Here is a 25,711-nt window from a genome sequence, read left to right on the forward strand (position 1 = left end):
AATTATATATCTGTATATATATATTTATATTTATATAAAAAGACCAATAATAGCAGTGTGCTATGCAGCAACAGCAGCAACAGCTTTTCCAGGTTCTGCAGTCATCTGAACAAAACTGTAGAGACATCCAGCACACTCCATTAAAAAAAAAAAAAAAAGTAAAAAAACAAAACCCGAGAAAACAGCACAGTTCTGTTACTCTTGTGGTACCTGGCACCATTTTTTTTTTAAATTAGCTTCTCAATCATCATCTGGAAAGAAAACATTCTGAGCAACATCATTAAAAACAGCTCTGATAAAGCACGGTCACTACTACGTATCATAAAGCAGGTACAAGCTATTTTACATCCACAGAGGTATGATACAGTACTGTCCTACATCTATAATACTAGAGGATACAATTTAAAAGGCATTATTTGAGACTTGATTCTACTTTTCCAGCAGAGGGCCCAAAGGATGGTGTGACACAGCTTTGTAAAGAAACATACTCTAGACAGGATTTCCTTTCACTAGTGGCACAGTTCTAAGGATTCATTCTCTCCATGAATGTCAGCTAAAACCGTTATTAAAAAAATGAAATATCCCTAGAACAAAACCGTATAACCACCGGATTCACATGAAGATGACCTAGTGGAGACAAGCTGGACCTCACCTTACCAACAAGCTATCAAATCTGTTATGTTAAAGCAGTGAGACCTCCAAGGAAGGAGATGCCAAGTAGTGCTTCAAAGCTTCGGACCACAATCAAACACAGCATCCTTTTCAACAGAAGCAGAAGCTCATCTGAATATGCTCATGGATGCTGACATCAACATTTAATCATCTCCTCACTCATCCAGGAAGAGGGAGAGATCAGTTACTACTGTACTTTATTGTGTTCAACCAAATCACCATGTTACAAAAATAGCAAGCTGCCATAATAAAAAATAAGGCTCCTCTATCCAGCACCAGATAGCATCATTTTACTTTCAAGCCTAGAAATTGCACACTTGTATATAAACCAATCGAAGATGAGGATTGAGAGTTCATCTTGGTGGATTTTTCCTTTGATGAATATGAAGTGTCCTTCCTTATCTTTTTTGAAGACTTTTAATTGAAAATTGATTTTATTTGATATTAGAATGGCTACTCCAGCTTGCTTCTTCTGACCATTTGCTTGGAAAGTTGTTTTCCAGCCTTTCACTCTGAGGGAGTGTCTGTCTTTGTCTCTGAGGTGTGTTTCCTGTAGGCAGCAGAATGCAGGGTCCTCATTGCGTATCCAGTTTGTTAATCTATGTCTTTTTATTGGGGAGTTGAGGCCATTGATGTTGAGAGATATTAAGGAATAGTGATTATTGCTTCCTGTTATATTCATATTTGGATGTGAGGTTATGTTTGTGTGCTTTCATTCTCTTTGTTTTGTTGCCAAGACGATTCGTTTCTTGCTTCTTCTAGGGTATAGCTTGCCTCCTTATGTTGGGCTTTACCCTTTATTATCCTTTGTAGTGCTGGATTTGTAGAAAGATATTGTGTAAATTTGGTTTTGTCATAGAATATCTTGGTTTCTCCATCTATGTTAATTGAGAGTTTTGCAGGATACAGTAACCTGGGCTGGCATTTGTGTTCTCTTAGGGTCTGTATGACATCAGTCCAGGATCTTCTGGCCTTCATAGTTTCTTGCGAAAAGTCTGGTGTGATTCTGATAGGTCTGCCTTTATATGTTACTTGACCTTTTTCCCTTACTGCTTTTAATATTCTTTCTTTATTTTGTGCGTTTGGTGTTTTGACTATTATGTGACGGGAGGTGTTTCTTTTCTGGTCCAATCTATTTGGAGTTCTGTAGGCTTCTTGTATGCCTATGGGTATCTCTTTTTTTAGGTTAGGGAAGTTTTCTTCTATGATTTTGTTGAAGATATTTACTGGTCCTTTGAGCTGGGAGTCTTCACTCTCTTCTATACCTATTATCCTTAGGTTTGATCTTCTCCTTGAGTCCTGGATTTCCTGTATGTTTTGGACCAGTAGCTTTTTCCGCTTTACATTATCTTTGACAGTTGAGTCAATGATTTCTATGGAATCTTCTGCTCCCGAGATTCTCTCTTCCATCTCTTGTATTCTGTTGGTGAAGCTTGTATCTACAGCTCCTTGTCTTTTCTTTTGATTTTCTATGTCCAGGGTTGTTTCCATGTGTTCTTTCTTGATTGCTTCTATTTCCATTTTTAATTCCTTCAACTGTTTTGATTGTGTTTTCCTGGAATTCTTTCAGGGATTTTTGCGATTCCTCTCTGTAGGCTTCTACTTGTTCTCTAAGGGAGTTCTTTATGTCTTTCTTGAAGTCCTCCAGCATCATGATCAAATATGATTTTGAAACTAGATCTTGCTTTTCTGGTGTGTTTGGATATTCCGTGTTTGCTTTGGTGGGAGAATTGGGCTCCGATGATGCCATGTAGTCTTGGTCTCTGTTGCTTGGGTTCCTGCGCTTGCCTCTCGCCATCAGATTATCTCTAGTGTTACTTTGTTCTGCTATTTCTGACCGTGGCTAGACTGTCCTATAAGCCTGTGTGTCAGGAGTGCTGTAGACCTGTTTTCCTGTTTTCTTTCAGCCAGTTATGGGGACAGAGTGTTCTGCTTTCGGGCGTGTAGTTTTTCCTCTCTACAGGTCTTCAGCTGTTCCTGTGGGCCTGTGTCTTCAGTTCACCAGGCAGGTTTCTTGCAGGGGAAAAGTTGGTCCTACCTGTGGTTCCAAGGCTCAAGTTTGCTCGTGGGGTACTGCCTAAGTCCTCTCTGCAGCGGCAGCAACCAGGAAGATCCGCGCCGCTCCTTCCGGGAGCCTCCGCGCACCAGGGTTCCAGATGGCGTTTGGTGTTTTCCTCTGGCGTTTGGATGTGCACAGAGTGCAGTCTCTTCTGGTTTCCCAGGCTTGTCTGCCTCTCTGAAGGTTTAGCTCTCCCTCCCACGGGATTTGGGTGCAGAGAACTGTTTATCCGGTCTGTTTCCTTCAGGTTCCGGCGGTGTCTCAGGCGCAGGGATCCTGCCGCTCCTGGGCCCTCCCCTACGGGAACCCAGAGGCCCTATACAGTTGCCTCTTGGGCCAGGGATGTGGGCAGGGGTGGGCAGCGTTGGTGGTCTCCTCTGCTCTGCAGCCTCAGGAGTGCCCACCTGATCAGGCGGTGAGGTCTCTCTCCCACGGGGTTTGGGAGCAGAGAGCTGCTGCGGGCCGGGATCCGCGGGTGTGGCTTATTGTATTTTTTGAAGTGGTTCAGATAAATTCTTCTCCGTGTAGAGAATCCTGGTTTGTTTTTCAGCTATTTTGTTTGTTTGTTTTTGTTTTGTTTTGTTTTGCTATCCTGGAGGGAAATGAAATAGGATCTTTAGACAAAGAAATATAATCTCATTTAAGGAAGTATTTATCAGCTAAAATTAGTATATAAATGTATTATATCACAAGTATCACAAGGGATTGACCTCTCTATGAAGCACAGTGTGGTTATTTGAATATGAGTGGCCCAGGGAGTGTCACTATTAGGAAGTGGGGGCCTTCTTGGAGGAAGTGTGTCACTGTGAAGCTAGGCTTCAAGACCCTCTTTCTAGATGTCCCTGAGACAGTCCTCTCCTGCCTACAGTTAGATTCAGATGTAGAACCCTAAGCTCCTCCAGCAGCATGCCTTCCTGGATGCTGCCATGCTTCCCGACTTGGCGATAATGGACTGAACCTCTGAACCTGTAAGCCAGCCCCAATTAAATGTTGTCTTTTCTAAGAGTTGCCTTGGTCATAATGTCTGTTCAGTACAACGGAAACCCTAACTAAGATACATAGCTTTCCTGAAGCTCAAGCCTATTACTTAAATAACAGGGGAATGTCAAAAAATAACAACAACAACACATTATTAAGAGTTTATGATGTATAAAAAAAAAGTATGTCTACTTTGGATATATTATTTCTTATTCTCAAAACAAGTCTGCCAGAGAATACCATTACCTTCATCTTCCAGTTAAAGAAAACAGTAATTGATGGGCACACCACTGATAAAAGAGCACTTCAATTAGAATTATCTCATCATCATCACCACCACCACCACCATTACCACCCCTCACCACCACCATCATCACTGATGTCATCACAAGTCATCCAGACTTATGCACATACTTGTGACCTCATCTTGATTGAGCACCTTATATTAAAAAAAATAATTCCTTGAGTTATTTATATTGTGTTCATTCTGTAAAAGGAGCCATGAAATTTGACGGTCATTTTCATCAAGGTCAATGTGGAGAGTATTTGCATCTTTGGGACTTAACTGAGATATGAAGTACTCTAAAGCCTTTAGACATGATGCTGAGGCTCTGCCTGTCTCAATAGTAGTGTTTTTATCATGCACATGTCAGCATAGGTTCCATTTCCCACTGTTGCCCCCAGCAACTGACTAATACTGCTCTATTCAAGGAACTGTGCACATCTCCAGTTTAAGCAATGTGCAAAACAGCTGATGCGAAGAAAACTTCTCCCTCCAAGGCCTTATCTTATGCACAGTACATTTTTTGGTTTAACAAGACCTAAAGATAGCCCTGGGGGGCTGACTGGGAAAACATCAGTAACTTCTGTGCCTCAGTGAAGCAACAAACAAAACTTAAATGGAAAATAGGCACATTTTTACGGTAAATCAGTTCCATTCGTAAGATTTCCTATAACGGGATGTAAGCAGCTGTGCCACACTGGGAAATTATATTGTCAGTTGATTCAGATCTTTGCTGTCTTCCTCATGTACAGTGTTCTTTTCTCACAGGACAGAGCACTCTCTCTCCAGTACTCAAGAAAGGGGGCAATGACTTCAAATGGGTTTTAGGGGAAAGTCTTTGATGTGTCTATAACCCCACACACCCTAAGGATAAAACAAAATGGGATTGCAGTGGACTCACTTTATTCCTGCTTATCAACAGGGTCAGACAGTTTATCTTCTGTTTGGATTCTCCAAACACCCAGCTTTTCCTTTTGCACCTACTCCAAAAAATTTATCTCCAAACCAGTAAGCATGATTCTCTTGAGGATTCTTTAATATAGATGGAAAACCCATTAGTTAATTCCTACACTGTGGAATACGATGATATGAATTTATTCTACAGAAAAGAAAATTTCAAGGGCATTTTCACAGGTAAACCAAGATAAAAATGCATGAAAGAAGTAGATTCTACTGTGTACACCTTTGAGAAAGGATCATGACCCAACAACTACACACGAGTTATTTATCTGCTTGAAGGTACTCTCTGACGTCTTTAGTTCTGTGATAATTACATATTCCATTTACACGGGAACAAGTTTGGATTGTAATTGAGACTTAAGCAGAAAACATGAAGAGTCCTAATTATGATTTGTCAACCTGTGGAAAAAAACCCACATTTGTGTTGAAGATATAGCTCAGCTGGTAGATCTCCTTCCTAGCATGCATGAAGCCCTGGGTTCGAACTCCAACACTGAATAAACTAGTCAAAAGGGTTAAGGCTTGTGGATGATCAGGAGTTCATCATTGGCTGCACAGGGTGCTGCAGTCAGCCTAGGCTATAGAGACCTTGTGTGAGGAAAAAAAGGAACAGCAAACAAACCACTATTACTCCCACTTTTCATGTATCCTGGGCAGTTTATGGCTCGTTTTCACTACCCTTTCCTATTGGCTTTTCTGCTAATGGAGACAATTGAGTTGCGGTTATCATACCATCTCTGTTAGAAGACACTTCTCAAAGAGGACCATCAGCCAGCTCTAGCTTTGATTTGACAATGTACCACCAGTTTATAGCATCTGGATGTCAACATGAAAGTCGAAGTGTGGGGTTCATCTGACAATCTCGATATTTTGATATGAACTCAAGTGACACAGGCTCATGACATGCACCTCCATGGGTTTATTTCTTCACTTTCTGTTCAGGTTCTGAGTCACCGGAGCCAGCACTCAGGCCTGGCCAGCCCCTGGTAGAGAGAAAGGACATTTTGCATCTACATAGCTTTGTCCCCCAAAAACTAAGAAGCAAGGGAGCTTTTAACCCCTGCTTTAAAAGGGTTCTTACGTAGTCGGGCCTTGTAAAGGAGGCCATCTTTTAATGCTACACATAAACTGATAGACGTACAGGGCTAGAAGTATCTTAGGATGACAGCTCCTCCCTAAGTTAAGAATTCAAGTCTCTGTATTTCTGCTTCCTACCATGTTCATACCGCAGGGTAACCCTCAGAGAAACCCACTTCCTACTGTGACTCTGAACCACCCAAACTTCCTCTATTTCTAAGGTCAAACGGGTAAGTTCTAGTTCTAAATATTTTTGATGGAGGTCAATTTGAAAACATGAGTCCCTTAGAAACCCTTTTCTAGGAATATATACTAATTGAATTTCTTTGTACTTAACAGGTCTTTATGGCTCTATGTCAATGGCATTCGAGAGAAGTTGAAAACTATTTTCATAATGGAAGACTTGGGGGACAAGGGACATTCAAGGAAAGAAGCAAGCAAGTAAGGGTTTGTTGGTTTTGTTTTGGCTTTTGCTTTTTAATAATGATGTCCTTTCTTCTTGGTGTTTTTAAAACCATACCAGCATACTATATTTCCCTAAAGGAATTAGACTTGACAGATTCCCAATAAAATGTATTTATAAACTATATTTAAATCTTTCACTAGTTCTGCCAGGTTTTTTTGGTCAAGTAAGGAGTCTCAAAAATAAATTAAAACATCGGCAACCAAAATGCATTTTACACATGTATGAAACTGATAATTTAAGTCCCATACTGCTTGAGTCATTATAAAGAAGCAAGGGTTGTGAAAGGAAGTTGTATCCTTTTTCCTTCGGACCAGTCCTCTTCTCTTGGCCATCTGTCTCTCCATCATCTTCCCTTTTCCTTCTTTGACCTCATTTCTTCCCTTTCTCTCTTACACCCCTTTGTCTATCTTGGTGGGGCCCTCCTTGCCTCCCCAGCACAGATTCTGCCTTACATCCAACCTGTAACATAGCATGCTTATGTCATTGCAATCACCTGAGAGCTGAGGCTCGCCCTCTAGACTGTCCTGTTCACCTACACTGGGAAAGCTCCCCTGTTAAAAGCCCTATCTACCTGTCCATCATATTAAGATCACGCTTGCCAGGGGTGGCACACCCTTAACTGGTATAACCTTACCTCCGAGAAAACAAACCAATTGCCCCACCCTTTGAATAGGCTCGGACAGCTCTCCCCATTCAGGGCTACCCATTGCTAGCTGTTTTGGAAACAGGTTCATGGGAAAAGAGTGATCACGAGCTTGTGGTTGGGGTTCTGTGACTTTAAATGCTTCCGGTCTTGCCTCTACATTCTTTCAGGGTCTGCCCAAAATGATATGGTCATATGGACTGTGTGTCTACCCATTTTCAGTCTTTTCTATCATGGGAGAGGTCCCATGCATTGTCAAATATAAGTGATAAGAGGAACAATGAGAAAGAATGAGACTTAAAAATACACTTAAAATTTATATTTGTACAAATGACTTCTTCAGAGCCCAAGAAAATGACTTAAAAGAGATAAGATTTTTTTTAGTCAGGTTTTTCTTTGTGAGCATATGTGACAAGTGTTATTTGGAGAGTGATTACTCAGTAGTATAAGCCTAGTTACACAAGGATCTGGCTACTGTTTAAAAGTGCCACTTATGAGAGAAGTTCAGCTTCTGACAAGTAGAGGCAAGGGCTTGATATCTTCTTCCAGGAATAGCTTTTCTCATGCTACTTGGTGGCATTTTGTCAGCTTTTACAACAAAAATTTACATTAAAACACATCTACAGAATATTTGTAATTACCCATATTTGGGTAAATGTGTGGAATTTATATATGTCTTGTGTCATGAATACAGAAATGTGAATATAGGCAAAGTAATTTTTTCTTTTCTTTTTTTTTTTTTGGAGCTGGGGACCGAACCCAGGGCCTTGTGCTTGCTAGGCAAGTGCTCTATCACTGAGCTAAATCCCCAACCCTGGCAAAATAATTTATGGTATTTGAAGAATCTACGAAATATTTCTATCCAAAAATTATTTTTCAAAGCCAAAGCTAATCCTTTCATATTTCTCATGCATTTGAAATGAACACTTTAGAAACCAAATTTCTTTACCTGAATCATAAAATATGACAAAACAATATATTTACTTGTAGACTCACATATTTTAATAAGCATCTTACTTGTACATCTCTCTAAAATTGAATTTCTGGTGTTTTTCCAATGGTTGCACAATTTAAAGAATGCTTTTGAAAATGTTTGTTGGTAAAAACTTCAATGTTATCTTTTAAATGTTTAAATCAATCTTAAAATGTTCACAACTGAAATCATCTCCAGAGAGAATGTTGTTTTCTCTCTCTCTTTTTTTTTTGTTTTTTTGTTTTTTGAGAGTTGTAAACCTACAAACAGTTACAAGAATGAACTGCTCTTCCTACATGAAACTTGACCATTTTTTATCTTTCTAATCTCCCTTCCTTTCTTTCAACTGCTTGAAAACAGTTTATAGATCTCCCTAAATACTGCAGCAGGAACTTTCTAAAAATAAAAACATGTTATCTTATATTCTCTTACACAACCACATTTCTTGAAATCCAGAAGATTAGCACTGATACAAGACTGCTTTCCAAAGAGCACTTCCTTCTTTCTGCCCTGGGGAACAGTGTCTATTGCATGTAAGTTCACACTGCCTTTGGATGCCAGTTATGCCACGTGTCTTTAGGATTATATATATACATATATATGTATATATGTGTATATATATATTAAATATATATATATATTTGCTTGTTTTTTGTTTTGTTTTGTTTTCAGCCCAGAACAGTTCCCTGTTCCCTGTCTTCCACGGCATTTTCTTATTTATAGAGTATCGGTCATTTGATTAATAGAATGCTGCTGTCTTGGGTTTGTCTGATCACTTCCTCATGCTTTTAGACAGGTTATGCACTTGGGTAAGAACAGGAGCAACATTGTGTCTTTCTTAGGGCAAGCCAGGTGGAGGCTCAGGATGTTGGTTTATCCCGTTATCAGCGATACTAAGCTTGATCACTTCTTCACTGCAAAAACATCGTGTTCTACTTTTGTGATTAGTACTCTGAGACACAGCAACTGTGTTCATAATTTCTAGAAGCTGGAATCTCCTCAGATGTCAGGGATAACTGGCTAAGCAAAGTGTGCACTGGGTACTCAGATACGCTGAGTAGCAAAAGGCAGCAAGCTACAGATGGCTATAGTAAAGGCGTGAACTTCAAAACAGTTGGGTTGAGTATAAAAAGCCAGTTACATGTTGCATGATCCCATGTTTACAGCATGTATTCTCTGGAAATTATCTTGATTTTACAGATTGACTTTTATTGTCACACAGCTCCACTTCCCACTAAAGCTTTGTTTCCTGGTCCACCAAAATGTCACAAACAGTCCTAACATGGTCAACTGTATTCCCTCAAACCATGAGCTAAAAGACTTCCCTTAAGTTGCGTCTCATATCTGGTCACAGGGATGAGAAAGTTAGCTCACAAGATGTTAAAGACTTAATACTATGACAAGAGAGCAAAGGTAGTAGAATGAACCTGTGTCCTGAATTCAGTGCTCACAACAGTCTGTACTTACACTGAAAACCATAAAACTAGTCACCAAAAATAAGAGAAATTGATAGATTGATAGAAATTCAAAGATTTTTATATTTTTGTGTAATTATTGTCTGTGCACTTGAGCACCATGGCTACAGAAGCCAGAGAGGGCATCAGACCCCCTGGAGGTGAGTTACAGTCACAGGTGGCTGTGACTCCAATGGATGCTGGGAACCCAACTCCAGTCTCCTGTAAGGCAACACACACTTGTAGTCACTGAGCCATCTCTCCAGCCCTTTGTCTTTTGTATTGCTATGACAAGACACCATAACCAGGGCAACATATAAAGGGTTCATGGTTTTAGGAGGTTAGAGTCCATGACCATTATGGTAGGGAGCATCGCAGCAGGCAGAAAGACATGGCACTGAAGCAGTAGCTGACAGCCTGCATCTTGTTCTATAGAATAAGGCAGAGACCTAATTAGCAATGGCATAGTTTTTTAAAACATTAAAGTCTTTGACCAATGATATGCCTCCTTCAACAGGGCCATACCTCCTACTTCTTTCCAAACAGTTCAAGTAGCTGCGACCAAGTATTTGAATATATAAACATTGATGGGAGCCATTCTCATCCTAACCACCACATTTTAAAAAATCATATATATGTATATATATATGTATATATATATATATATATATATATATATATATATATATATATATGGCTTATATATAATCCAATTCATTCTCCACCTGGGTTTATAGCTCTATTTCCACATGAGCGTCATAGTGACATACAAGTGATAGGACTCTTGTTGTTTTTCTCTTGTGGTGAGTAAATCCTAATCATATACCCTAAAGGTAGATATTGCTAGGGACCATGCTTTTCCCATACATGCACCCTTGGGGATTTCTGAGCCAAACTGGTATAGTTTCTCTTAATTCATGTATGGACCTAGAAAACAGGTGGCAGTAAGAACACCTGCATCCGGTGATCTAGTTAAGTCTTGCAGAATGCATGTGACACTGGCCTGCTCATCTGCCTCAGCTAGGCAAGAAACCTGAAATGATGACGCAGCAGAATTCCCAAGCATGGGCTGAATGGTCACATGAATTTCAAAAGTAAAGGGTTTCTTAAGTGGACCAGCTACCTTTTATCCAAAGCCGTCCACAGGCAGCAGTGAGGAAAAGAAAGCTGTTTGATATTAATGAGCTAATTAGGAGTCCTTCTGTACTGCCACATTACCTTAAACACCAACTGCTACAGAGAAACTTTTTCTTCTGAACATTACACATGCTGTGTCTTAGCTACTGGCCCTGTCATTCTAAGTCGAATTATAACTTCCTTCTTGTGTAGAATAAGGACAAAAATTTTTCTTTAATCTTTTTTTATAAAGCAGTATCTTTAGACTTCGAGTTATTTTAAGACAACCCACTTTCAAATTTGCCATTTGAGACCATGTGTCTGCATAAATCAAAAGCATCTGGCCGTAGGACCCCAACCAAAACTCAGAAAGAAAAGATACTGCTGCTGCAGTGGGTATGGTACCACATACCTTTACTCCCAGCATTCAGAAGGCAGAGGCAGGTGGATCTCTGAGTTTCAGGCCAGCCTCTTTTACAAAGCAAAATCTAGGATAGTCAGAGCTACACAGAGAAACCCTGTTGTGTAGAGACCATATCCAGAAGTTAGCCATTCACTATCAAAGGGGCTGTTTGCCCCCCTCCTCTCTTTTCCCTTCTTGCTTTTGCTCTCTCCCCATTCCCTCCCCCACCCTCCACGTGCTCATGGCCAGCTTCTACTCCTCTACTTCTCTACTCTCTCTCTCCCCCTCTCTGCCTTTCTCTGCTTTTATTACCCTCTTAACTCTTCTAATTTCGGCCCCTGGCTGAAAGCTGTGCAGAGACTGCCCCACCTGGGGATCTATCCCATATGCAGACACCAAACCCAGTCACTATTGCTGACACCAAGAAGTGCTTGCTGACAGGAACCATATATGGGTGTCTCCTGAGATGCTCTGCAAGAGCCTGACAAATACAGATGTAGATGCTTGCCACCAACCATTGGACCGAGCACAGGGACCCCAATGAAGGGATTAGGGAAAGGACTGAAGGAGCTGAAGGCGTTTGCAACCCTATAGGAAGAACAACAATATCAACCAACCAGACACCCCCAGAGCTCCTAGGGACTAAACCACCAACCAAAGTGATGTGTTTATAAAAAAGATAAAGAGAGGGGGGAGATGTTTCATGAAGTTGTAGTCAGTTATGGGGGAAGGGAGTGCCTCAATGCTGAGGCATCCCTTCCCCAGAGGGACCAGCCACACTGAGGTATAGTATAGAATAGAGTTTATTCAGAGCATGGGGAGGGGAGTTAAGAGGGTAATAAAAGCAGAGAAAGGCAGAGAGGGAGAGAGAGTAGAGAAGTAGAGAAGTAGAGAAGTGGAGAGTAGAAGCTGGCCATGAGCACGTGGAGGGGAGGGGAGGGTGGGGGGGGGGAAATGGGGAGAGAGCAGAAGCAAGAAGGGAAAAGAGAGAGGAGGGGGGCAAACAGCCCCTTTGATAGTGAATCAGGCACACCAGGCAAAAGCCAGGGCAGAGTTTAGACAAAATGCTAACACAAAGAGTATACATGGAGGGAGCCATGGCTCCAGCTGCATATGTAGCAGAGGATGGCCTTATCTGGCATTTTTGGGAGGGGAGGCCCTTGGTCCTGTGAAGGCTTGATGCCCTAGCTTAGGAGAATGCTAGGGTGCTGAGGTGGGAGTTGGGGAGTACCCTCATTGAAGCAAGGGGAGGGGGGGAAACCAGTAAGGGGGATAACAACTGAAATGTAAATAAATAAAATGGCCAATAAAAATTTTTTAAGAAAAGGAAAAACAAAACAAACAAACAAACAAAAAATCCTGCTGTTGATGATATAAGACAACTTCCATCCAAAATAAATGTCATGACTCTACTCTTTGAGTTATAAAACAAACACACAGTGATTAAATTTCTTTTTATGTTGTGCAGCATAACAAAAAACTTGCAAATATCATTCTGCTGTTAAAATCCCTAGAAAGGACCAGAATGGTGCTCAGTGAATAACCTGCTGGGCAAGCCAAGGGTCCTGATTTGAATCCCTGGTACCTACAGTAGCAGGAGAGAACTGACTCTTCAAGTCAGCCTGTGACCCCTACACATGCATTGTGACACACATGTGCCCATATTCATACACACATGATACACCCAAGGATATCCACCCCATAATAAACATAATGTCCAATAACTATGAAAACATATTGTTGACCCTGTAGAAGTCAAACCTTCCAAAAGAGGAACACAACAGAAGGACCTCATTGTCTCAGTCTGTCCCCTGCTGTTCATCACTTTCTTCCTTCCGCTCCTTCTCCTGTGGTCCTCAGTCTGCAGGGTTCTTAATGCTTTCTTTGTGTGTGGCTTACTTACTCCCACACACCCTGAAACGCTCACCCCTGACCTCTCTCTCCCAAAAGCCCCTCCTGCCCTGCTACAGCCTGGCTCTGTGTATCTCTTTCATACAACGTTATAATAACAACTGGCTTTAATCTTTATATTTATTTTCATTAAACGAGTTCTGGAGAAGGGACTGTGCTAACAAAAGGTTCAACATTCTGCAGACATTCAGCAAGATTGGATGAAGAAGAAAAGAAGAAGAAAGGGATGGAGGAAAGGAGAAAAAAGGAGAGGAGAGAGGGGGGAAATTGCATATTAAAAGACCTGAGTGAAGCTAGTGCTGACATTATGCTTTTGAAAGACCCCCCGGAGCGGGGAGACCCTCACTCAAGTCTCAGGATGACGCAACCCCCCAAGAACTCACACAAGACCATCCTTGCTGTAATCACATGAGGTTTATCGATAGGAACCAGTGCATTGGGGTCGAGACTCATATCCCACGAAGGGGCAGTGGAGTCCGACCCCCAGTAGCTAAGAGAAGGGGAATTTAAAGGAAGAAACCACAACCCAAGGGGGTAGGGAGGGCATCATTGGAAAATGTCGAGAATACCAGTAAAAAATCACAAGGAGGAGCTTCCTGTTTCTCAAGATTGTTTAACTTTATGGTCCACTAGTTCCTGGGAGAAGCTTCCTGCTTCTCAAGATTGTTCTCTAAGATTTTAATCTAACTTTATGGTCAGCTAGTTCCTGGGAGAGAGTTGTCAAACCGGCCAATGTAATTACCCATTCTATGGTCCTAGGAGAAGCTTCCTCGAACACACAATCCCAGGGCCTAACCGGTTTTTTTCTTCTACTCTGAACCTTTGTCTGGGGCCGGGGAAGGGGGGGAGGCAACCTTAAAACTTCTACCTTTCACTTTGAGCTGAAGAAAATGGTGGCTAGACTGTTTCTCAACATCATCTTTAACACTCAGTTTTCAAAGGTCAGACGCACTACCATTGAGTCACGAGCCCTCCCTTAATACTCACCTTTCTGAAAAACTGAAATTCACATCCATTCTAACTTGATGGCTGTTTGGTGATAAAAATGCTGAACAAACGCAACTAGGGGGAGAAAAGGGTTTATTTTCCTTGCACTTACTGTATCACCATTATGAAGGGAAGGAAGGGTACAAATCCCAGAAGAAACATGGAGGAACTGAAGCAGAGGCCATAGAGGAGTGGTGTTTACTGGCTTGTTTTCCAAAGCTTGTTCTGCTCACTTTCTTATGCAACCCAGGAACCCCTGCCTAGGGAGTGACACTGCCCACAGTGGGCTAGGCCCATCAACCATTAATCAAGAAAATGCCTTTATAGACTTGACTACTAGCCAATCTGTCGTAGGCAATTCCTCAATTTCAGTTCCCACTTCCGAGGTGACTCTATCTTGTGTCACGTGTGACAAAAACGAACCATCATTCATGGTTCATGAACCAAAGATTCATTTTGCAGGTTAAGAATTAGGAATCTGAGTCTGGGGGTGGTCTGGGTGAGATGGTATACACCTTTAATCACAGCATTTTGGAGGCAGAGGCAGGTGAGTCTCTGTGTGTTCAATGCCAAGATCAGCTAGGGCTACATAGTGAGATGAGAGAGAGGGGGGGGGAGGAGGAGGAGGAGGAGGAGGAGGAGGAGGAGGAGGAGGAGGAGGAGGAGGAGGAGGAGGAGGAGGACGAGGGGAGAGAGAATGAATTAGGGGTATGGGAAAGAAATACACTATAGGAGTTAAGTAAGAAGTAGCGAAGTAGCTCACTTACTTGGCTTTCATTGACTTGATGTGTTTGATCTCCTGGGTGTGTCATACATCCCTGTAATCCTAGCACAAAGGCAGAAGAATCATCTTTGTTTAAAGAGCCACTTTTATGCTAATCTGTACTATATGAGGATCAGTCTCAAGAGAAAAAGAAAAAGTCATCTATGTCTAAAGATAGACAAGCAGGTTCCCAAGGCATTATACCGGATGAACCAGAGATGGGCTTGGGGAGCAAAGGACCAAAACTCAGAAACTGAGATCCTTCAGCAACAATGTCCCACCCAGGTACAGCATGCTTGAACACTTTGGTGGCCCCAACTTTGAGGTGGGAAAGTGGCACACATTTCCTCGTCTGGAGAAACTGAGCTCCTAAGATAGTAACTAGATAGAAGCCATGCTGTCAACAGCAGCCAGACCTTCAGCAGCTTTTGAGACCAATGTCCCACAGAAGGGGGAGAAAGTGCTCTCTCCCTCACGATAATATGCTGACTCAGCTAATTTAGATGGCATTGCACAAGATCTGCAAGTGCTCTCTCGGTCGGTCTGTGCACATTACATCTTCCTCTTCCGCTTTGAGCTGAACCCCAAGGAAAGGTTTCCCTCAAGGTTAAGCCAGGCTGCCTGAAAGCAATAGGGCTGTTGCCCTGGTCCCGTTATCTGAACCGCAGGATTTCCTAGGGCTTAGGTTTCCAATGCTTCACTTTGATTTCTTGGGGTGATAAGTAAGTTTACTCGTTTTTAAACGCTATTTTTTTTTTTAGTGGTCACACCACAGTAAACCCTTAGATCACTTTTCTTGTGTGTAGGGCAGGGAAGAGATTTGTCTTTGGTTGCTACACTTGACTAGAATTTCCATAAGGAAACCCCTCCCCCTTGCCTTCCAGACTCTGCAAAAAGAAAACCATGTACCGTTAAGATCTCCGTGTATCTAGCGAGTTTTAGTTTTATTCTCAATTCCTGGAGATGCAGAAACAATAACCAGGTCGCCCACACAATAGTAGTTAAATATGTTGGGTGGAAGAAGCTCTCTCTCACCTGGTCCCTTATCCATTCTCACCCATCTGCTTTGGAAATCAGAAGACGAATTATAAAACCTAATTGGACTCAAAACTATAAGAGAAAAAGCAAAGAAGGTGCGCTGACCCTGGCGGAACTGGGTGTCGGAAGAGAAAGGCTTTGGATGAATCTGCTCGCCCTTCTATCCCCCGCACTCCCACCCGCGGCGTCCTAGCAGACTTCCCCAGAGTCTGAATCACTAATGAATAGTGGCAGAGTGGTAGCTTTGCATCGGAGGCACACTATTATCCTCTTCTCTCGTCTCTTCTCTTTTTCGTCTCTCCCCTCCTCCTCTGCCTTCCCTCCCTCTCCCTCTCCCTCTCCTTCTCTCCCTCCCCTCCCCCTCTGGTTAATTAGTGGTCCTGGAGGGAGGCTACTCATTGTTTCTGACAAACAGCTTCTGAGAGAGAGCAGTGTGACTCTGGAAACCCTCCTCCCCACCTTTTCTTTTAGAATTGTTTCATTGCGATAAAGCGCCACCACACCTGACATTATTACACGTAGCAATGTAGGGGGGGAGGGACGTCTTCCTTGGGCGGTAACAGTGGAGCTGATAAAGTCCGTTTCTGAAAGCCTTATCTCTCCTAGGACTGAAGACCTGGAGAGCGTACATCAATGTTTCAATGTTCCCCGATGCTATATAAGATACCAAACACACACACACACACACACACACACACACACACACACACACACACACCACAAACCACAAAGCAAGATGTTACGAGTAACGCTTAATGCCCACAATAAGAATGTCACCTGCCTGCCTGCCTGCCTTCCTCACCCCCCCCTTTTTGTTCTCCACGTTTTAAATGCGACTCTCAGCCCACTAAAATGACTCCTCCATACGACGATGTGGCAACCACCCCCACCCCGCGCTCTGAAAAACACTCTGTGGTTTGCCCTTTTATTTCTCTCACCCCGTAATTCAATATAGAGTGATTCTGAATTGAGGACAAGCCTGATGAGTTTGAGGCGTGGGATAAGGGAATCCTACCAGCTCTGGGCTCATTGTGTTTTTAAACCTTGCTCTGTGTGTTCATTCTCACCACAGCGAGGATGCTATTATCTTTGCTCAGAGAGCAGACAGTCCCGGGCCTGTTTCCCCCCAGTTTCTCTTTGATCCCTGCAGCCAACCCAGCCCATCCCCCAGCCCTCCGTTCAGATCGGCTGAGGCTCTGGGGACTCTGGGAATTTGCGGAGCTGCAGCCTGCTGAGCGATCACTGCTCCACCCCAGAGCTGTTCCGTCTCCCTGCTGAGCTTTCTCTCTGGATCTGGGGCGCTGACGGTTGATTTTTGCACTTTTCTGGTTGTTTATTCTCTAATTGCACACGGGGTTTTGACTTTGTTGCTCAGGAGATGACAAAAGCGAGAGAAGAGTTTGTTTTGGTCGTGAGTTTGTTAGCTAGGACCTCATCAGGGGAGAATTTGTCCACTCAAAAGTTGCTTTAAAAAAAACAAAACAAACAATTTGTGTTTTAAGCCTGGCAGGGCGGTGCACATCTAGAATTCTTGCACTACGGAGTAGGGGGGATTGGGAGTTCAAGGCCTACCTGTACTACATGATACCTTGTTCAAAAATAAACAAATTAAACGTTTAAAATTAATTTCTGGAGTATTTTTTTATTATTCCTGGAGTAATTTTAATGTTTTAGATCAAGGCGGACTATAGCTAATCACAGATTAGGGGTATGCACATTCCCACTAGGCCAGTAGGAAGACTTTGGAGGGTGGCGTATTAGATATCCTGCACATCAGATATTTACATTACAATATGATTCATAACAGCAGCAAAATTACTTATGAAGTAGCACCGAAAATAATTTTACAGTTGGAGGTCACCACGACATGAGGAAGTGTATCAAAGGGCGGTAGTAGTATTAGGAAGGTTGAGGACCACACGTCTAGATTTTGACCTATACCTTCCTTAGCTACCTACCTAGCAAAGATTAGTCATGGTTTGTCTTTAGAGCCTCTATTCCTTAGCTGTCTGAGTCACTGTTTTCCTTTGAAAGAAAGAGTCCTGTCTCTACTTAGAAAGGGACAAAGGAGGGTAATAAAGTGAAAAGCTCAGTGAGTCATTGTTGCAGAAACCACTTCATTTAAGAGGGTTGTCTTTTTTCATTATGATTATTGTGTATTATGTTTACATATTAATTATTCAGAGTGGGCTTCATTGGGACACTTTCATATGTGTATACATTTTGCCCATATTTCATTCCCTGCTCCCCCAAATGAGAAGTTTTTAACAGAAGACAAAATGGTGTGCTGCTAGACATAAACCAGGGCTTCATGCAGAGAAACCATGAGCTCTGCTCACATGACATAGCTGAAACCACAGGAAACCACAAAGAGCTATGAGGACTCAGATCTTTCCAGACAACCCAAATGTTGTGTCATAGAAATACAAAATATTAACTGAATGCAACAGCACCCACTTGGAATCCCAGCACTAAGGAGGCAGAGGCAGGCAGATCTCTGTGAGCTCCAGGCCAGTCAGGGCAACACAGCAAGACCCTGGGCCTTTTTTGTTTGTTGTTTAAAAAAACAAGAAACGAAGCCCTGTCCCTAGAGGCATCGCAGGTGCAGTTATTCTGTCACATGTGTGTCAGTAGGCAACAGAGAGGAAAAAGGCTTCACCTATGTTTAGTGTTCCCACCTATGAACGCCTAACTCCCCGGCAAACGTGAGCCTGACTACCAGTCCAACGTGCAGGAAAGGAATCAAGACAGATTCTAGAAAAACCCCACCTGGGACGGTGGGCACCTTGGCCGGAGTGAACCCGAGACAGACGACCCTCACATGGGGCCACTCCTGCAGGTCGGGGTGAGGAGCTAGCCCAAGAGGACCCCCAGACCCCCCAGTGCCATGAGGCCTAGACATGGGGGAACCTGGGATGAGCGCCAGTGTGGCACCTCGCAGACCTGGGGAAACAGCCCATTCTTGAGATAGCTCCTGCCTGGTGCGGTCACGAACAGCGGGCAGAGCATAGCACTCCTGAGACCCCCTCTGAGACGATCAGACACTCTGAGACTCCTGTACCACTAAGAGGAGCAAGTAAGAGGTAGAGAAATGGAAGAGAAAGAGAAACAGAAGGATGTGGGCACGGTAAAGAGAGGCAGAACTGGAGATTAAAGGGTAGTGAGGAACGGCCTGATGTGGAACAGTGATGCCACTGGGGACCATGGTGGGTTCCTGACTTGTGCTGCCACTGGGAATCACATCTGGGTCCATGGCCCTGCAGCAGGAGGAGTTTGTCTACCAAAGGCCAAGTGAGTGTCCCTAGGCTGGGCTCCTGCCCAGGGACAAGTTGATGTTTGAGGGCTGTGCAGAATTGGCCCTACTCCTTACTTGATCATCGTGGGATAGCTGGCCCTGGGAACATGAGAGCCAGAGAGCCGACCCTGCCCCAACACAGCAGTATTCAATGTGCTAAATTAGCACAGTACTAGAGTTGCAGGGCGACAGTGGGAGAGTTGGCAGTGCCATTCATCTCCGTGGAGTGGCATGATCAAGGGAGAGACACCCTCCTCTCCCCTTGCCCCTCAGCATCTGTGGCCAGTGGGAGACCTAGCTCTGAGGTCTTAAGAGCGAGAGAGCTGTCGCTGCTCCGCCCCCTTCGCCTGCCATCCGTTGTAGGGTTTTGGAGAACAGGCCAAGCACCTCACCTAAGCAGCAGGGTAGAGCTAGCCCCAGAATGGTGGGTTGGGGGTTGGGGTGGAGTTGTTGGTGACCCAGCTCCAGAGTGCAACAGCAGGAGAGCAAGGAAAATAAGCAGCTCAGATACCTCAGGCCCAGATCCAGGCCTTTGAATTGGCCCAACCCTAACATCTACCACATCGATGAACTGCTGGAGTGCACGAAGGGGCTCTTCCTACAGATCCAAAACCACGGGACCTCCACCACACTGAGCAACAACAGGATATCTGAGAGAGTCCCAGCGAGCTTCCTGTATTGATAGAGTAGAAGTCAAAGCCTCATATCCGACCAATGAGTCATTGCAATGAACATTTGCAAAGAAGTGTGGACAAAAGGGTGTACTGTGACACAATACAGTTTTCACAACAGGATTTCTCTGTTGCAGGGTAGGTTGCAAGGGTGGAGGACAAGTACAAGGGGAGGGGAAGATGAGTGGGACTGGGATCACGGTATGAAATTCACAAAGAAACAACAAAAAGTTAAGAGAGAGGAAATGCAAAATATAACAAAATGTAAAATTATAGATTTATACTAATTTTATATAAAATGTAAAAAGAAACAGATTAAGTTTATTTCAACAATGGATTTTATTTTTTAAAAATTTTTAAAGACTTATTTATCTATTATATATGAGTACACAGTAGCTGTCTTCAGAAACACCAGAAGAGGACATCGGATCCCATTACAGATGGTTGTGAGCCACCATGTGGTTGCTGGGATATGAACTAAGGACCTCTGGAAGAGCAGTCAGTGCTCTTAACCACTGAGCCATCTCTCCAGCCCAACAATGTATTTTATATAATGAAATAGATCCAACATACTATTATTCCTTGACTCTCCATAAGAAAAACTAACAATTTATTTTCTTTTTACATGGGCAGAGTGACCATTGTTTTCAGAATCTTTCATGTATTTTCTACTTGCAGAATATGTATGTTTATCTGTTATCCCCCCTACCCCGCCCCTACCCCGTGTGTGTGTGTGTGTGTGTGTGTGTGTGTGTGTGTGTGTGTGTGTGTTGTATTTAGGGAGGAGTATACTATGAAGTACACCCAAGACCACACATTCTAGAAAGGTATCTTACCACCAAGTTACCTTATTACCTCAGTTTGACCAGCCACATTTCTAGACTTCATTGAGCACAGGTCACTATGGGTAAAGTATTAGAAAATGTAGGTCTAGATAAAGAGGCAGATGTGAGAAATATCTTTATACTTAGTGGCTTTCCCTAACTTTTAGACACGGAGATTCTTGCCCCATGGGAGAAAACTCTTGAATTTGTTTCCTGGAATTTCATTTTTCTTCCTATTGAAAGAGTAACAGAACTTCCAGTTCAAGATCCCCTTCTTTATCTCTAATCCAGACTCACAGACCTAGTTAAAAGTGAATACAGGGGCCTGGGGATTTAGCTCAGTGGTAGAGCGCTTACCTAGGAAGTGCAAAGCCCTGGGTTCGGTCCCCAGCTCAAAAAAAAAAAAAAAAAAAAGTGAATACAGCTGAAGTGAGACCATATCTCCTTCCCATCATGCTCCAGGATGAGCTTCTGCTCCAAGAAAACAAGATGGCTGCCAGGTCTCACATCAGCATCATACATAGCAACTGATAAAGGCCTTTATTCACAATCTGAAACATTAAATCATAACCAGAGGTACTAGTGATATACTATCACCCCCACTTTACAGACAGATGACCTGAATGTCTGAAAGGTTAAATTATTTGTGTCAAAGTACCGAAGTAACTACACTAGAGAGTTGAAACTGAATACAATGTTTCCTACCCAAGCAAGGCTTTCTGCTCACAGAAGGCAAACCAAATGTTTAAGAAGGAATGGATTTCTTTCCTCCTTGGCAAAAGCCCAGGTTTGGTCTACTCCAAGAAATTAACTTGTTGACCACTTAGAAAAGTATTATAATAAATTAGTCCCTTGCCAATTGAACTCTTAATTGTTTACGGTTTTGTTTAAGTTGGCAAGGTTGTTTAACTCTGCAATTTGAAAATATTTCATTTTTAAGATCAAGTGGATAACTGCAGGAATTTTTTTTTTACATTGGTTTTAAAATGTGTTACAATCCTTTCTGTCTGGCAGAGGGAACAAAAGTAGGTCGACAGTGTGGTTGTCACCAGATGGGCAAGCCAAGACCCACCCCAGAACACAGGTGACTAATTTCCAGGCAAGGCTTACTGTCATGAGATTAATTCTCTGGGCATGAGTGGTTGGGATTTGCTGTTCTATCCAGGATCTAAGTTTCTGTGTAGAGAATAACAACATCTCAACCTCTGATTCAGCCTTCTGATGCTCTATGGAAGGGATCAGGACAGAGTCTAACTTCTACAACAGGTGACAATTCTACACGCTTCTCCCTCCTCATCGGAGAAACCTAGTGACCTCTAGAACCATATTTGTATGGATCAGTTTCAGGTTTTCTGTTGCTCATGTTTTCTCTGCTGCACTCACTCCTTTATATCTTTTTACTCTGGGGTTATCTTACTTTCTGGTTAGGGGTCCCACTTAAGTCAATATCATCTCTTTTGTGGTATACATCTTTTTATATTTTTAGCTAGTAACCTTTTACAGTAACTTTCTCAAATCATAACAAAGTTATTTATGTTCCTTGGTTACAGAAGATCAGAGTTACTGTGGTGGGGCCGGTGGATTGGTTAGATATATAAGGGACATGTCGTGAAAGTGTAAGGACATAAGTCTGGTCCCCAGCACCCACATTTGCTGATAATGTATTCTTGTAATACCAGTCTTCTCAAAAGACAGACACAGGAGAATCCCTGAGCTAAGTTGCCAGTGAATCTAACTAAATCAGGAAGTTGCAGGTCCCAAAGAGAGACCCTATCTCAGAGAACATGGTTGATGGGTCCTAAAGTTAATTGATGAGTTCCTTATGCGAACACAAGTATCAACACACACACACACACACACACACACACGATTCACTTTGGAATTTCAGAAGGCCCAGAATCAAATTAAAACTTAAGTCTTCCAAACATAGACAAAAGAATAAGACGATGAGAGTAAGAAAGTCCATGTGTTTGGCATATTTTTCACAGCAAACCCTCCAGCATCTCTTCATAGGTGTTGTGGTGATGCTGGTCCAGGGTTGCTTGGTGAAGTGCTAACCAGTGATGCCTTTGCCCTAGTTATGTGTCATACATTGTTATTTCCCAAACAGCAATCATACACCTAAAGAAGGAAAGGGATTCTATGGCCACTAAGCCGCTCTCACCATCTAGTTTATCTCTCAATTCTATCCCTTCCTCCCTCTACAGGAAATGAAGACGACATATGTGATAAGGAATTTCAAGCATGAAAAAAATGGTAAAATATTAAGCTCTTTGGGATAACCAGCAATTTTTTTAAATTAGTGGTCAAAAGCATAGATAACAGAAGTTACCATCCTCCCTCTCCATCTGCCCAATCACTTCCTCTCACTATCGAGCTCTCAGAGCCTAGCGAGAAAGCATTTTGGTAAATTTCTTGCTCTATCTCACCCATTCAAGTAGGTTGTTTTAATATTTCTTTTTAAAGTAACGAATGGCTCTATTATTAACTATCAAATCCAAATGTAGGCAAAGTCACCGGCAGTTCAGAGTCACTGCTACCAAGAGTGTCTGAGCAAGTGTGCATGTGTCAGAGTCACTTTACCCAGTCACTGCTTGCACATACACACACAGAGCAGGTTATATTACTTCCTGGTCTAATCAGCCAGCTGGTCAAAGTACACCTACAGACTCGCCTGCTGATAAGGTTTGTTCTCAGCAAGATTCGTTCCTCCTTTCTCTAATCCACGGTTCAAACTCAACCGGCTTCTCTTTCTAGACTAACTATAACTTTCTGTTCCTTAAAAGATGTTTTAATTAGGCTCAAAGGATAGCTTAGTTGGTAGACTATGTGCTTGCAATCATCAGGATCCAAATTCTGTCCCCAGAAACCAAGGTAAAAATCTGGGCCTGGTAGCTTGTGCCTATAACCTCGTATAATCTTGTGATGCTTGGGGAGTCAAAGATTGGCAGATCTTTGAAAGAAGATCTCAATGAAAGGACAGCCAGCCTTATTCAGTAGGAGTTCCAGGCAAGAGAGACAGTCTGACTCAAAAAAAAAAAAAAAAAAAAAACCAAGGTATATAGAACCTAAGAAATGATGCCCAATGTTTCCCTCTGACTTCCACACGCGCGCGCGCGCGCGCGCACACACACACACACACACACACACACACACACACACACACACACACATGAACAATTCTCCAGCACAGCAAATTTCTGGTTGGACATCGATCTATGTGACTAATGTACTTAATCTGTGTTTCTCACTCCCTGAAACTGTAAGAGTATTTGTTCATCTCTAGAGACAGCCGCATGGAAGGGTATTTTAAAGAGTTGCACTTTACTCAGGTTTACATTAAGAGTACCTCAGGCTGGTGAGTGAGGGAGCTCAATGGGTAAAGGTGCTTGCCACAGAGGATGCCTGCCCACGCCTGAGAACCCAAGTTTGATCCCTGACACCGACATGGTAGAGGGAAAGAACTGACTCCTATAACTTGTCCTCTGATCTCCACACCCATATTTTAGCATTCACATTTCCCCCTGCCCAGCACACACATGCTTCCAGAATAAAAATTTTAAAAATAAGTCAGCTTGTCAGACATGTAGAAAAAGCAACATAGGTGATTTGACCACCTCTGGGCTTGCGTTCTGGCCCATTTTTGGCACTCCGTCTGAGTGTGCCTCTGTGCCCTCTGAGTGTGTGTATGAGCACTCCATCCGAGTGTGTTTCTGTGCCCTCTGAGCATGTTTCTGTGCATACTGTCCGAGTGTTTCTGTGCACACTGTCTGAGTGTTTATGTGCACACTGTCTGAGTGTTTATGTGCACTCCCTCTGAGTGTGATAAGCACTCTGTCTGAGTGTGTTTCTGTGCCCTGTCTGAGTGTTTATGTGCACTCCCTCTGAGTGTGATAAGCACTCTGTCTGAGTGTGTTTCTGTGCACTCGATCTGAGTGTTTATGTACACACGTTCCCAGCAGCTTTCCTCCAGCTCTTTCTCCATTCCTTTGTTCACTTCTCAGAATCACACACTGAAATTCCCTTCTGAGACTTTGTCAGAACAGATGCCAAAACAAATGTGCTCTTACTTGTAAATACACCTGAGGCTCTCAGGAAGGAGTGAATCTTCCTTCCCCACAGCTTTTCATTCCAAAAGCTACAAGGAAAGAGGCAGGTCCCTAAGGGTTTCAGGGAAGCCAACTGCCACATCTTAAATATGAAAGGTTCCAAATTATGGGAAGTAAAGTGAGATCATTATGTTTTCAGGCTCACCTTTTCATTATTGTTATTGTCATCATCATCCTCACCAAAGTTAGTCATCTCTCCCTTAAAGAATAGGTACATACAGTACAGACATTGTTATAATTCACCACAGTTCCACCTCCTAAACTTATACACACGTAATGACTACATGTTGAATATACACATGTATGTACAGAATCTGAAGCTCCAGGTAAGAAATTGGTCCACGGGATTATGTTCTCTGTGTCTCTGAGGCAGATACACAGAAATCTTAGGAAACCAGTGTCAGAAATATGCATTGTTAGTACGTTGCATTTGTAAAACTTTACAGATCCTAAGAACTTGTCCATCTTAGCAAACAACTTGTCAGTCACACCATCACTGACAATGCATAGCACTCTTTAATGTGCTAGACCACAAATCATTTAGCCACTGCCTCACGCTGAGCTCTCCCCAGCCCTTATCAAGCTAAGCCATTCGACAATCAAAATTCTTTGTGGTACATTTCTTATAGAAGTACCTGGCTTATTTTTAGAGTAAATTCTGAGAATTGTGATTTTTCAAGCAATGCTAATGCTTACTTGGATTTTTAAATAAAGAAAACTCTGCCTTGCTTCTCCTAGCAGCACAGGATCATTGCCCTCTATCTAATAAAGGAAGTGATTTTTCTTGCGCTTTTGCCGTCATTGGAGAATTACATGGCTTCCCTTTCTCAAGTGTTTGTTGCTTTTATAAAGTTGGATAGTTCCTTTATGCTTGCTGGCTTGTGGTCTTTGGTTCTTGAAACATCTTTGCCTTTCCTTTTACATTTGCCTGTATTGAAATTGGGAAGCCTGTCATTTGTGTAGGTCACTAGAACGTTGGTCAAAAGTGTGGCAAGGACTTTCCCAAGATAACTCCTATTTCAAATGGCC

At 42.6% G+C, this 25,711-nt stretch overlaps 1 pseudogene; it reads left to right on the forward strand.

Moving 5' to 3' along the window:
- The first annotated feature begins 18,363 nt into the window (after positions 1–18,363).
- On the forward strand, positions 18,364–18,502 carry LOC120095757 (small nucleolar RNA SNORA17; annotated as a pseudogene).
- The last annotated feature ends 7,209 nt before the right edge of the window (positions 18,503–25,711 follow it).

The sequence above is a fragment of the Rattus norvegicus genome, chromosome 11, assembly GCF_036323735.1.
Source record: "Rattus norvegicus strain BN/NHsdMcwi chromosome 11, GRCr8, whole genome shotgun sequence".
NCBI lineage: Eukaryota > Metazoa > Chordata > Mammalia > Rodentia > Muridae > Rattus > Rattus norvegicus.